This window comes from Anser brachyrhynchus (assembly GCF_964034855.1).
Source record: "Anser brachyrhynchus genome assembly, chromosome: 1".
NCBI classification, from domain to species: domain Eukaryota; kingdom Metazoa; phylum Chordata; class Aves; order Anseriformes; family Anatidae; genus Anser; species Anser brachyrhynchus.
In genome coordinates this window covers 200,754,271-200,764,817 of record NC_137694.1, presented here as the reverse complement: position 1 = coordinate 200,764,817, position 10,547 = coordinate 200,754,271, and the positions used below count along the sequence as shown (strand labels likewise).

General features: G+C 45.6%; 1 long non-coding RNA gene across 1 annotated transcript; it reads right to left on the bottom strand.

Moving 5' to 3' along the window:
* Positions 1 to 2,624: 2,624 nt before the first annotated feature.
* LOC308182479 lies at positions 2,625 to 4,547 on the bottom strand. The gene is made up of 2 exons (XR_013941820.1): positions 4,202 to 4,547; positions 2,625 to 4,075 (listed from the first exon to the last, which is right to left on the bottom strand). It is a non-coding gene; the product is annotated as an uncharacterized lncRNA (long non-coding RNA).
* Between the last annotated feature and the right edge of the window lie 6,000 nt (positions 4,548 to 10,547).

The following is a 10,547-nucleotide window of genomic DNA, read 5'->3' as shown; positions in this document are numbered from 1 at the left end:
AAAGCTGGGATAGCACAAGATAGGCAGAAACATGATTTGAAAACATATAAACGCCCCAATCCTGAAAACTGATCCTCGCGCAAAGATGGATGCTGCCGGGAGAGCCACCCCATGACTAATAAAAGGGTCGTACAGAGAGGTGGCGCTTCTGTAATTATTCCAATGCTTCTCCTCATGTTTCCCTCTCCTGAATATTTCCATAGTGTGGTGTGTAGAAGAGATAGACACCTTGGTCTGTGCATTAGCTCCCTTCATGGGTGAGAGGAAAAAGAGATTCCCTACCTTGTAGGGTAGGGTACTTTGCTGGGGCATCAAGGTCTGCCCGAGCCCCTCAGCCAAGGACTGAGCTAAGACCCATAGAGGGGATGCAACCTGCATGGACTCCAGGGCCCATCTTTCGTTCAGGATGCAATAAAATCTCCAGTTTCCCTGACATCTGGTGCACCCCTTAAAGCTCAAGCAATGGGAATCGGGTGAAGGTACAGGGGAAGGAGAGGTCAGTGAGAACTCACTGCCAGAATATAGGCTCTGGCACACGTTTTGCAGCCTGCCTTGGTCTGGGCATGCCCTGGTGCTGGGGTCTCTGAGGGTGCAGAGGCACCTTACCTGTAAAAACAGCCTGTGAATTGCTGCCCCTCCACCCCATCTGTGTGAGCTGTTCCCGTGGTTCACCAGATCCCCTTTCTTCCATCAGGCCAGCATCATGCCTGTGATGAAAATGAGACCAGAACAAAAAGTCCTGCAATCCTTCTCCTAGGAGAGAACCCCAGTGGCAAGGTTTCTTCCTGACCCCATCTCTTCATGACGGTTTTATTTCTTAGAGCATTAAAGAAGGTTTCATGGTGATGTGACTTTATGTCATTACCCTTATTCATCTATTTAAACCTTAATGAAATTATTTTGAGGCTTTTGGTCCAGTGACCTGTTTTGGTAGCACAACATAAGGGGCATAGGCTTGAATAAAATGAATTGCACTTTGAGTAATTTAAAATGTATCCCGCCGGTTCCATCGATTTAATCTGCTCCATTGGAAAGACAGATGGTAGTCATGAAATTGAAATCCAAGTCTCGAGCTCTTCCCAGATACTGTGAGTTTTGGCTTTGCAGTATAGGGCAAATATCCAGTCCTGGGATAAGAAGCGAGTGTGTTTTCAGCATCAGTAATTAACAGCAACGAGATTTTGGATTCCACCTTTTTAAGGGGAAAATTATAAAACATCCAGATTAAAAACAAAGCCAACCAACTAAACAAACAAACAAAAATCAACAACAACAACAAAACACAAACCCCAAGCCTGTGCCTCAAGAAACACACTGCAACACAAGACAAAATGCTCAGTATTAAGGAAGTATTTAATCCAATTCAGAGACATAGGGCTGCTGTTGGGGACATGGGGCTGGGAAGGGAACCAGCCTGGTGGCTCCTGCCTCACATCACTATGGAGTTTCTCATTGCTCAGCTTTGCAGCTCGCACAGAAAGGGTCTGCTGCCTTAAAAACCACCACCAGTGCCTCTCCGGGCAACTTCTGCAACAAACCTTTGGCATGGAGGAGTTTGCTGCTGCTGGTCTGATTTCTCTCACCCTCGTGGGCTGGATGGCTTGAGGAAACCTACCAGTGACTGGTGAGGGGGGCCAGCTTGGCAGCTTGGATGGAGAATCATAGATTGGTTTGGGTTGGAAGGGACCTTAAAGCCCACCCAGCTCCACCCACCTGCCATGGGCAGGGACACCTCCCACCAGCCCAGGTTGCCCAAAGCCCCATCCAGCCTGGCCTTGAACACCTCCAGGGATGGGGCATCCACAGCTTCTCTGGGCAGCCTGTGCCAGGGCCTCACCACTCTCTGAGGGAAGAATTTCCCCTGAACATCTAATTTAAATCTACTCTCTTTTAGTTTAAAACCATTCCCCCTTGTCTTGTCATTATCTGCCCAAGCAAAAAGTTGCTCTCCATCTTTTCTGTAAGCCTCCTATAAGTATTGAAAAGCTGCAATAAGTATGCCCCCACAAAGGCTGAATCCTCCTCCGCCTTTCCAAAAAGCAGAGGATTTTACTGCTTTACATGAGAAGCATCACTTTAGGGCTCTAAGGGCTTTAGAAAGACCATCCATGTCCTGAGCAGTGTTTGAACCCAGAGCTTCTTGCCCCACAGCACAAATCACTTGACTCCAAGGAGGACCTATAATGACCATGTGGTTCATTAGCAGCTAATCTAACCTAATTTAACCTCGGTGCTTGAGTTCTGGTGAGCCGCAGGGGGTCAGCACCCCCTGATTCCCCCCAGCACGTGGCTGCCTCCCAGCACCCCAAATGCCAAGGGGGGCTCCAGCAGACCTCTCTTGCTGCTGGAGCAGCTAACGCAGAGAAACTTCACCGGAAAGCCAGGTTGGGGCGTTAGTGCTGAGATTATTTACCTCGCCATATTCTTCACTCATTTTCCTAACGAAGCCTTTTATTGAAATCCTGTCCGACCACATTCAGATGGAGGTAGTGATACGCCGCTCCGGGTTACAGAGGTTTCGTCCATTAGTCCTGCCCTTCTGGTTTTATTTTAATCAGTTTGCCAAGCAGCAGCTCTAGAAGCACGAGCATATCAAACAATAAGGCACAGGCTGCGAGGAATTAGTATTTCCTGGTTTAATTATAAAGTGCCCTTAAAGTAGCAGGCTTTGGGAATGATTTACAAGCATTGTGAAAGATTCATTTCACCACCCATACAGTGCTATTGACACCTGGAGATTTTTACAGCTCCATGCTTAGTTCCGGTATTTTTATTTTATTTTCCCCCTTCCCCTCAGTTATTTCCACCATTTTAAGGGTCCCCCCCCGCTCTCCTTCCCTCTTTGCTCTTTGAGAACCTCTCAAGTTTGTGTGGAAGGTCTGATTTCTTTTGCTGGTGTCATTAATAATGGAACAAAACCACATTAATGACTGCAACAGCAGTCAGATAGGAGCCAGAAAGCTCCTTTCAATCTCTAATATGCTGTATGAGTGCTCTGAAATGCTTTAGACAGAGCTTTGGTGGTTTTTTGATTTTCTTTTCTCACTCTTTTCCTTCTGAACCAGTGACAGAAACATGCAGCAGAGGTACAGAAGGAAAAGAGGCAGCATCCTGCTGCACCCTCCTCTTTCACATGGAGTCGGCAGCCCAGGCTTGCCTTATTCCAGCCTTTTGGAAGTGGAGGGAACGTTTGTTGGGAGGACGAGGAGGTTTCAGTCTGTAAAAACATTCCTTCCTTCCACATGAGATGAAAAAAGCCCTTTGAAGTAGAAGCTGGCCAAATCTTTGCTCTGTGTGTCAGTGGTTTCTTTCTGCCTTTAATTATTTATTTATTTTTTTTGGCAGAGGTACGGCACAAAAAGCCCTTCTCTTACCCGAGATGAATCAATAGCTGTAACAGGAGAGACCCCGGCAGTCCTGGTCTGTCAGCATTCCTCCACTTTTTAAGCTATCTGAACTGATTCTCTGTGGTTTGAGGTCTGTGGTTTGGGAGGGGGGGGAGGGAATAGAGGAAAAAAATAAAATGAGGTGAAATTCAACCTTGAAAGACACAGAGATGTATACGTGAGGATGCACAGATGCTTCCCCATTTGGAAATAACATTTATCAAATCAGGGGTACTGAAAGCCCATATTCAGATGGGAATGTCTGGGTGGCTGCACTGCCCACGAGGCACTGCTCAGGGTCAGGGACGAAGCAGGCGATGGCTATGTGGCATTAAAACTTTACCACCAGGAATATCCTCACCCCTCCACACCCTTCTGAAATACAGAGATCACAATGCCCCCTTGGGAAGCCAAGGCACGGAGTTGCTGGTTTCTGGGAAGCTTGTGGCAGAAGCCCCAGCTTTCCTGAGTCTCTGGGGTCACCTCCAGAAGGTGCGGCAAGGGCACTGTGTGCAGCCAGCACTGTGACAGTGGCTGTGGGCTCGTGCTGTGGTAGTAGGACATGTTATATCATCGCTGCAATTCATTGAGCTCCTCGTTAGTGGGTTTTTCTCTTTCTGTCTTCCTTCCCTCTTTTTGGTCCTGTTCATCATGCACAGTGCAAGCGCCTGCAGATGTTGTCTAAGACACTGGGACAGAAATCATCGAGGTGAGACGTGGTTCATGCACTACAAACCATGCCGGGAGAAACAGCTTCACCCAGGGAAGCAGCTACTGCACCAATCGGGGCAGGCGTGGCGACCATGAAAACCTACCCAAATCCTGCAAAAGGAGAAGTGAATCTTGCTTGTCTGGAGGAGCTGGCTGCAGAGGCTTTCTGGTACAGATCTGCCGTCAAGATGCTCCCAGAGGCAATGGCTACATCCGTGCATCGCTGTTACCAAAGCTACTGGGGTGGGATTTCCAGCCTGGTGTGGCCGGCGTGCATCTCCTGGGAGCTTGGGGGTGCTGCGCCTGCAGACACAGGCATGCTGTTTCTACCAGACAGCTGTATTATGTGCCACCTGAAGGCTTGTTCCTCAGATTTTATAGTCCAGCTCTATAAATAGAGCAGCTTAAAAAATTCCAGGCATCACATACGTCAATCGTTGGTAAATCTATTCTGTGTCAAAATCTAGTTCTGGTTCATCTAATTTGATGACTTTTTCATCAAGAATTTGAATCCTATATGCTGAATATTTTCGGGATTCTTTTCCCAGGGCTAGGCTCCACAATCCCTACTCTCTTTCCTCTCTTGGTTTTTATTCAACAGTGAGGCTCTCACCCAGTAACTGGGAGACGCAGGTCAATTGTGGACATTTCTGGGGAGGTGAGATGGAGGAGAATAACTGGATACCCAGTTCTTTTACCCTGAAATGTTAACCCCACAAAACAAAGTAGGTCTTAATTTCAAAAAACAAAGACAAAATAATGTTAGGAAAACAACAGTGCATTTCTAATTAAATAATATTTATGCTCCAGTTTGGTCATGACACCAGAAGGTCAGTAGTCATATAACCCTTCACCTGACATCCGTATCTGAAGTTATTGTCTATTGTATAAATAAAAGAGCCTAGCTAGTTTTACACCACACAAAAAAGATATAAAAGCATCTTTTATCACAATCATCTAACCATTCCCAAGGATGCTCTAGTTCTACGTCGCTGATCCATGGTGCTTTGCATTATTCATTAGTAGCAGTGTAAATATTTTCAGATGCAGAAATGGCACATCTATCCAATGTGTGCAGAATGAAAACCATCTCAAAAAAAAATCACAAATACAAAAAGAGACTCTTATATCTTCCTTTTCCCCCGTGATTTTTGTTTTTCTCCTCTCCATTACCAGACTAGGACAAGGTTTTGTCATCCCGAATCCTGGGATGTCCCAGGAGCTCGAGCCCCTCTCTCCCTTCTTTAATTCAGTCGCTGTCCTAAGATGCAGGGGTAGTGATGTGCACAGATTGGGTGAGAAGTTAAAAAGAATTTATCCTGAGTTATAATTAAGCAAGGCAATAATTAAGCATGATTAAACTAGTCTAGTTTAAATGGACCATTTAAATATCTCAATAGCTCTTTTTATGTGGATCACCCGATCACCTCTCCGTTTCATTTGGTGTAAATTTGGTGCAAAGAATTTCCTTGGACCTGTCCTCATGGCTCCCTAGTTTGGACGTGGCACCTGTGGGGGGAAGCTGGGAATAGGCAGCCCCAAACCAAATCGAGTCAAGCCCATCCAGCCTTGCAGAATGACCGCTGAAGCATTTTAGGCATGTGGCCTTTTGAATAATGGCCACGATTGAGCAACACGTGTAATTATGGTGTCTCCTGTGGCAACAAGTGTGGGTAACTCGGGGCACTCACAGCTCAGCCCCTTGCACATGCAGCAGGGGTGGTTTCCTCCTGGAGCACCACGGATGTCCCCAAGTCAATTAGAGCTTGGCTCCAGCTCCCCACCTCAGCCTGTGTGTGGGGACAACTTGGGAACTGCCCCGAACATACCAGAGGTGGAAACTTCATTTTTTTTTAGCCTCTAATTTGTAGGAGCGTGGTGTGGGTAGGTGGCTGCTGGAGGAGGTCTTGCAGCACCATCACAGGCGGCAGAAGACCTTCCAATAATGCACACGGTGACCTGGGGTGGGCTGTGGGCACCTTGTCCCAAAGTCCTCCTTTGGGTGGATTCCCCAGTAGGACCCTTTGGGAGGTACGCTTCGTTCCAGCAAGTGGCAGGCAATGGTGCCTGGTGGCAGCCTGTATCTCCAGGTGAGGACAATTCTGGGGACGCTGCACTTAGGGTGCAGGGAATGGCAGGCTCCTAAAAGGAAGCAGTAGCTTGTGTTACTTGGGGCTGCTCTTAGGTGGTGCTAGAGAGTAAATAATTAACACTGCAATTTGGGTGTCCGTATGGGGAGTTCAAAGAAATCTGTCCCTAAAACATTTTGTGAAGAGTGGTGAGAGGGTTGACTCAAGACTATACAGCAAGGCACATCTCACAGGACATGCCAGGGCTGCAGGGCTTAAGGGGAAAGAATCTTAAATGATCCTAACTTTCTTGTACTTTCTCAAAACCTGATTTGAAGAATAAGACTCCCCATGTCCATCTGTTAAAAGTAAGCATCCTTTCCTACTGGGGTGTTTCATTGTCCTGGCACATACTGCATTTGGATAAGGGCTCTCGGACATGGTGTTTGCTTTACAAAAACAAAGGTGTAGAACCTAGAATATAGTCCTTCATAAAAACAGGTATATGATGCTGGTGGACTGCACAGTGGAAGTATAACGAGAAGTTTCAGGATTTACCTCCAACCAGCCAGTTTCACATTTTGCTGGTGGTTTCACCAGTACTGTGCCGGTCTGCAGACATTGTCTCCACTGCAAAGATAGAAGCAGGGTCTAACGTGGCCAAAACTATGATCCATATTGCAAGCTGTTGCCTTTTATACACTCTTCCCTGGCTGTGGTCTTGCCACCCTGTGGGGTTCATCTAGAGACTCCAAGAATGGGCCACCCAGCAGCAGTGCAGCTGCTCAGACCCAAGGGCTTGTCCAAAGCCCCAGGACTTACTGGGGCTTCAGGTACGTGCTGTGACCCTCCTGTGCAGACCTCGCTGCAAGACCATGCCCTCAGTCTGTGCTGTGTTTCCTGGATCAAATCATCCTGATGAAGTGAATGGGAGTACTTCCATAAATCCAGTTACACGTGGAATTAAAAGAAGTGCCTGGTCCCAAGGACAGCAAGCAGGAGCACTTCATCTGGTGCTCTCAAAAGATTTGCCCAGCCTTCATCTACTTCCAGCAGACTTCAAACATTTTCTGCAGGTTTCTTTTCTATTTCAAACATCCAAACAATTCTCTGAACCTGGAAGGGCTTTGGAAAGGTGGTCTCAATGAATTGATGTAGAAACTGCAATGCAGCTACAGAGAAAAAAGGATTGTTATTCCTTCTGCGTTTAGCTCTGAGCCTCTTAAATGTTTGATGTTTGGTTCCTGCTTTGGCAAAACCCGTTGCAGGGCTGTGGAGGACCCGTGTTTTAGTTGGACGAACTAAAGGAGCCCCAGGGCAGAGATTGCAGGTTTGATTTCAGCCTCATTTCCACTTTCCTTCACAGTCTTGTTCCCAGACAGGTGTGTGCAAAGGTGAGTTTCCTCCTGTTTAGGGAGTTATATAGCCTGGGCAGCTTCAGCCAAGTTGAGCTAGGTCTATCTTGATGGGATTGAACTGTTATCTTTCATAGACTGCATGCAAAACAGCATGAATTCATGCTAAGGGGGCATTATGTCAGGACACAATTTCTCTGTGGCCTTTGGGGACTGCAGTGCTGCCCAGGCCATCTTGAGATCTTGTCTCAAACCAGCAACGTCCATCCAAGAAGAAGCTACACATCAGTAGTGCACAAAATAACTTACTTCTGGAAACCAAATACCTCTATTTAATGTCCATTGTATAGGTCTTTGTCCATAAAGTGTTTCCTATACTTAGACTTAGTAACCAGGTGGTGAGGTCAAGAAATTAAAAAATCAAAAAAGCCACTTCAGTACTTAAATGGACTCCTTTTTCTTTATCTCTGTTTCTCTACCCAAATACATTATTACAAGTGCATAATATTCCAGGTCCAGTGTGCATGATATTTGACAATCCTGTTTCTTTCTGTTTCTTTCTGTTTCCTCTTTGTGGCTCTTCTGTTTTTCTTGTTTCCTTCCCTGTTCCCTGAACTCTCAAACTGGCAGGGTTTCCTACCTGTTCCTTCCTAATTCCATCTAATACGATAATCATCAACTACATAGTTAATCTTTGCAATTCATTATCATAGTTAGGCTTGGAAACTTAGTATGATTAAGGGACGTGCAGGAGAATCAATCTCTGCTCGGCATCGTTTCAAAGCATCCTACTCAGTACTGCTCCATATCAATCATCAGACTGTGCTCATCCTGTTCTGAATTGAACCCTGTCCAGAGGTTCATTATGTGATGTACAACACAACAGTGCACAGTTCATCAAAAAATGTAGAAACGTGGAAAAGTTGGAAGTTTTTCAGTTTGCTTTTGCTTCATAGGGTACATTTTTTCTCCCATTCTGTGATTAGGTCAAGGTCTGTTATTTCTGAATTAAAAGCACAGCTGAACTTGTGAAATAAATCTCACATGTCTATTAAAGAAAACCCTGTCATGCCCTTCCTGCAATACAGTGCAAGTATCACAGTCTGTAGCTGCATAGCAAGAATCCCAGAGTTGTAAATATGCTTCAAAATTTAATCCCACTTTCTTCTTTTTTAATAATCACACTCTCTCCCATGTCTTTGCAAAGATAACGCGGGATTCAGAATACAGGGTTTCTGCTGACGTAGGACCAATTTATATAGGAATCCAAGACTCATTATGGTCTTGACTTCATCTCCATGGCTGGGGTTCAGGTGTGATAGCAATGCTCTGAGCATTCAGTGGCATTAAGCTAAAAGTGACAGTGGTTGCCTGGATGGCTGCCCATCTCCAGCCCTGAGTTCAGGGTCGGGAGAAGTAAGGAACAGAAAGCATCACTGGGGTTTTCTGATCTGAATGTTGGGCAGGACGCCACATTCAGAGCTCCCCTGAACGAAAGTTATCCTCCTTAAAACAGAGGATAACTTTCAGAAAAGCTTCCAATTTCACTGTAGCATTTTCAGTGATGAAGAATCCACCTCAGTCCTTGGCAAATTGCTCTTACATTTAATGGACCCTACAGTTTAAAAAGCTGAGCCTTGTTTGTAGTCTGAATTTTTTTAGTTTTGACTTCCAGCTATGGTCCCTTCCAACCTCAACCATTCTGTAATCTTGCCAAAAGCTCTGTGAGAGAAAAGAGACATCAAAGTAGCAGGAACATGCTTTTTGAGTGATTCATCTCATCTGTCTTTCAACATTACAATGCATAACACCATTCGGGGCTTCTTTTCAGGCAGCGTCTGTACTCAATATTAGTCTGTGGTTCACCTGATCTTTCTATAGACATCTGTGTTAGACTGTCCATTAGCCCATACTGAAGTGCATCTGATTTGTTTGGCCAGCTGAGGACACAAAGTGGACTGCTTTTCATTGCTTCCCCAGTCATCGAGAAATGCAGTTCAATCGCATAGTGCCAAGAATCAGCCTCACTAAAGATTCAGATACTGGATGACAGTTTTGTACGTGTAATTACATTTCAGGACCTCTTAGTTAGCCAGTTAATCTACCTAATGTACACAGCATTGATTTTTTTACTGTTCTTGTTTCTTAATCAAATTGCCATCTGATATCAACACAGATGGTCCGCAGAAGATGAAGTCTAAAAATGTCAAGGAAACCCAAGACGATGGAAGCCTCAGGGCATCATGGTGCTAGCCCAAGAGATGGTGGCATGCTGCCCAGGTGCTGGTGTTTGCTGCTTCAAGTATGTCTACTGGAAGCATTTCATCCTCTCTGTTCACTCCCAGGTCCTGGGCCACTGCTTATCAATGTTGCATGAGTGCTAGTGCATTCTCAGGATCTTTTTTGGAGTGGACCAACTGGTTTCTTCCAACCCAAAACTCATCTGCCATTCTGGAGAGAGTTCACTCCAGACCACTCTGAAGAGCTGAAATTGAGCTAGGGGCCCAGGACTGCTCCACCATGCAGCATCGTTTAGTCCTGTAGACACAGCCTTTGAGCCCCCTGGGTCCTCTCCCTGCCCCATGGGACCAGCACAAGTAATGTTCAAGGGGCTCTTCATCTCCCTTAGGGCAGCATACCAAAACCCTGTCTGACCACTAATTTAATCTGTTTCCCATTTTTAGAATCTTTCTGTTCATTGTCATGAACAAACTGCAACAGCACCAGGAGCCTTGAAGACTCCTTATCACATTTATATTCACATCGATGGCCCAGACTGTTCTGGCCTTTTTTCCCCAGCTTTTGTTAGTTTTTGTAAACAAGGGCATTCAGTGCAAGCTAAGCTGGACTTCCGTTATCTTGGACAATTTTCTGTCCTCTGTACAGCAATAAAAACATAGTTTTAGGAAAAATTTAAAATGAAAACTTTCTAGGATTTAACTGCTTGTTATTATTGATGACTAAAGTGAGAAGGAAAGGAGCCCCTGTGCAGCCCACCAAAGGGATGCTGCTGCTGGAGTTCAGTT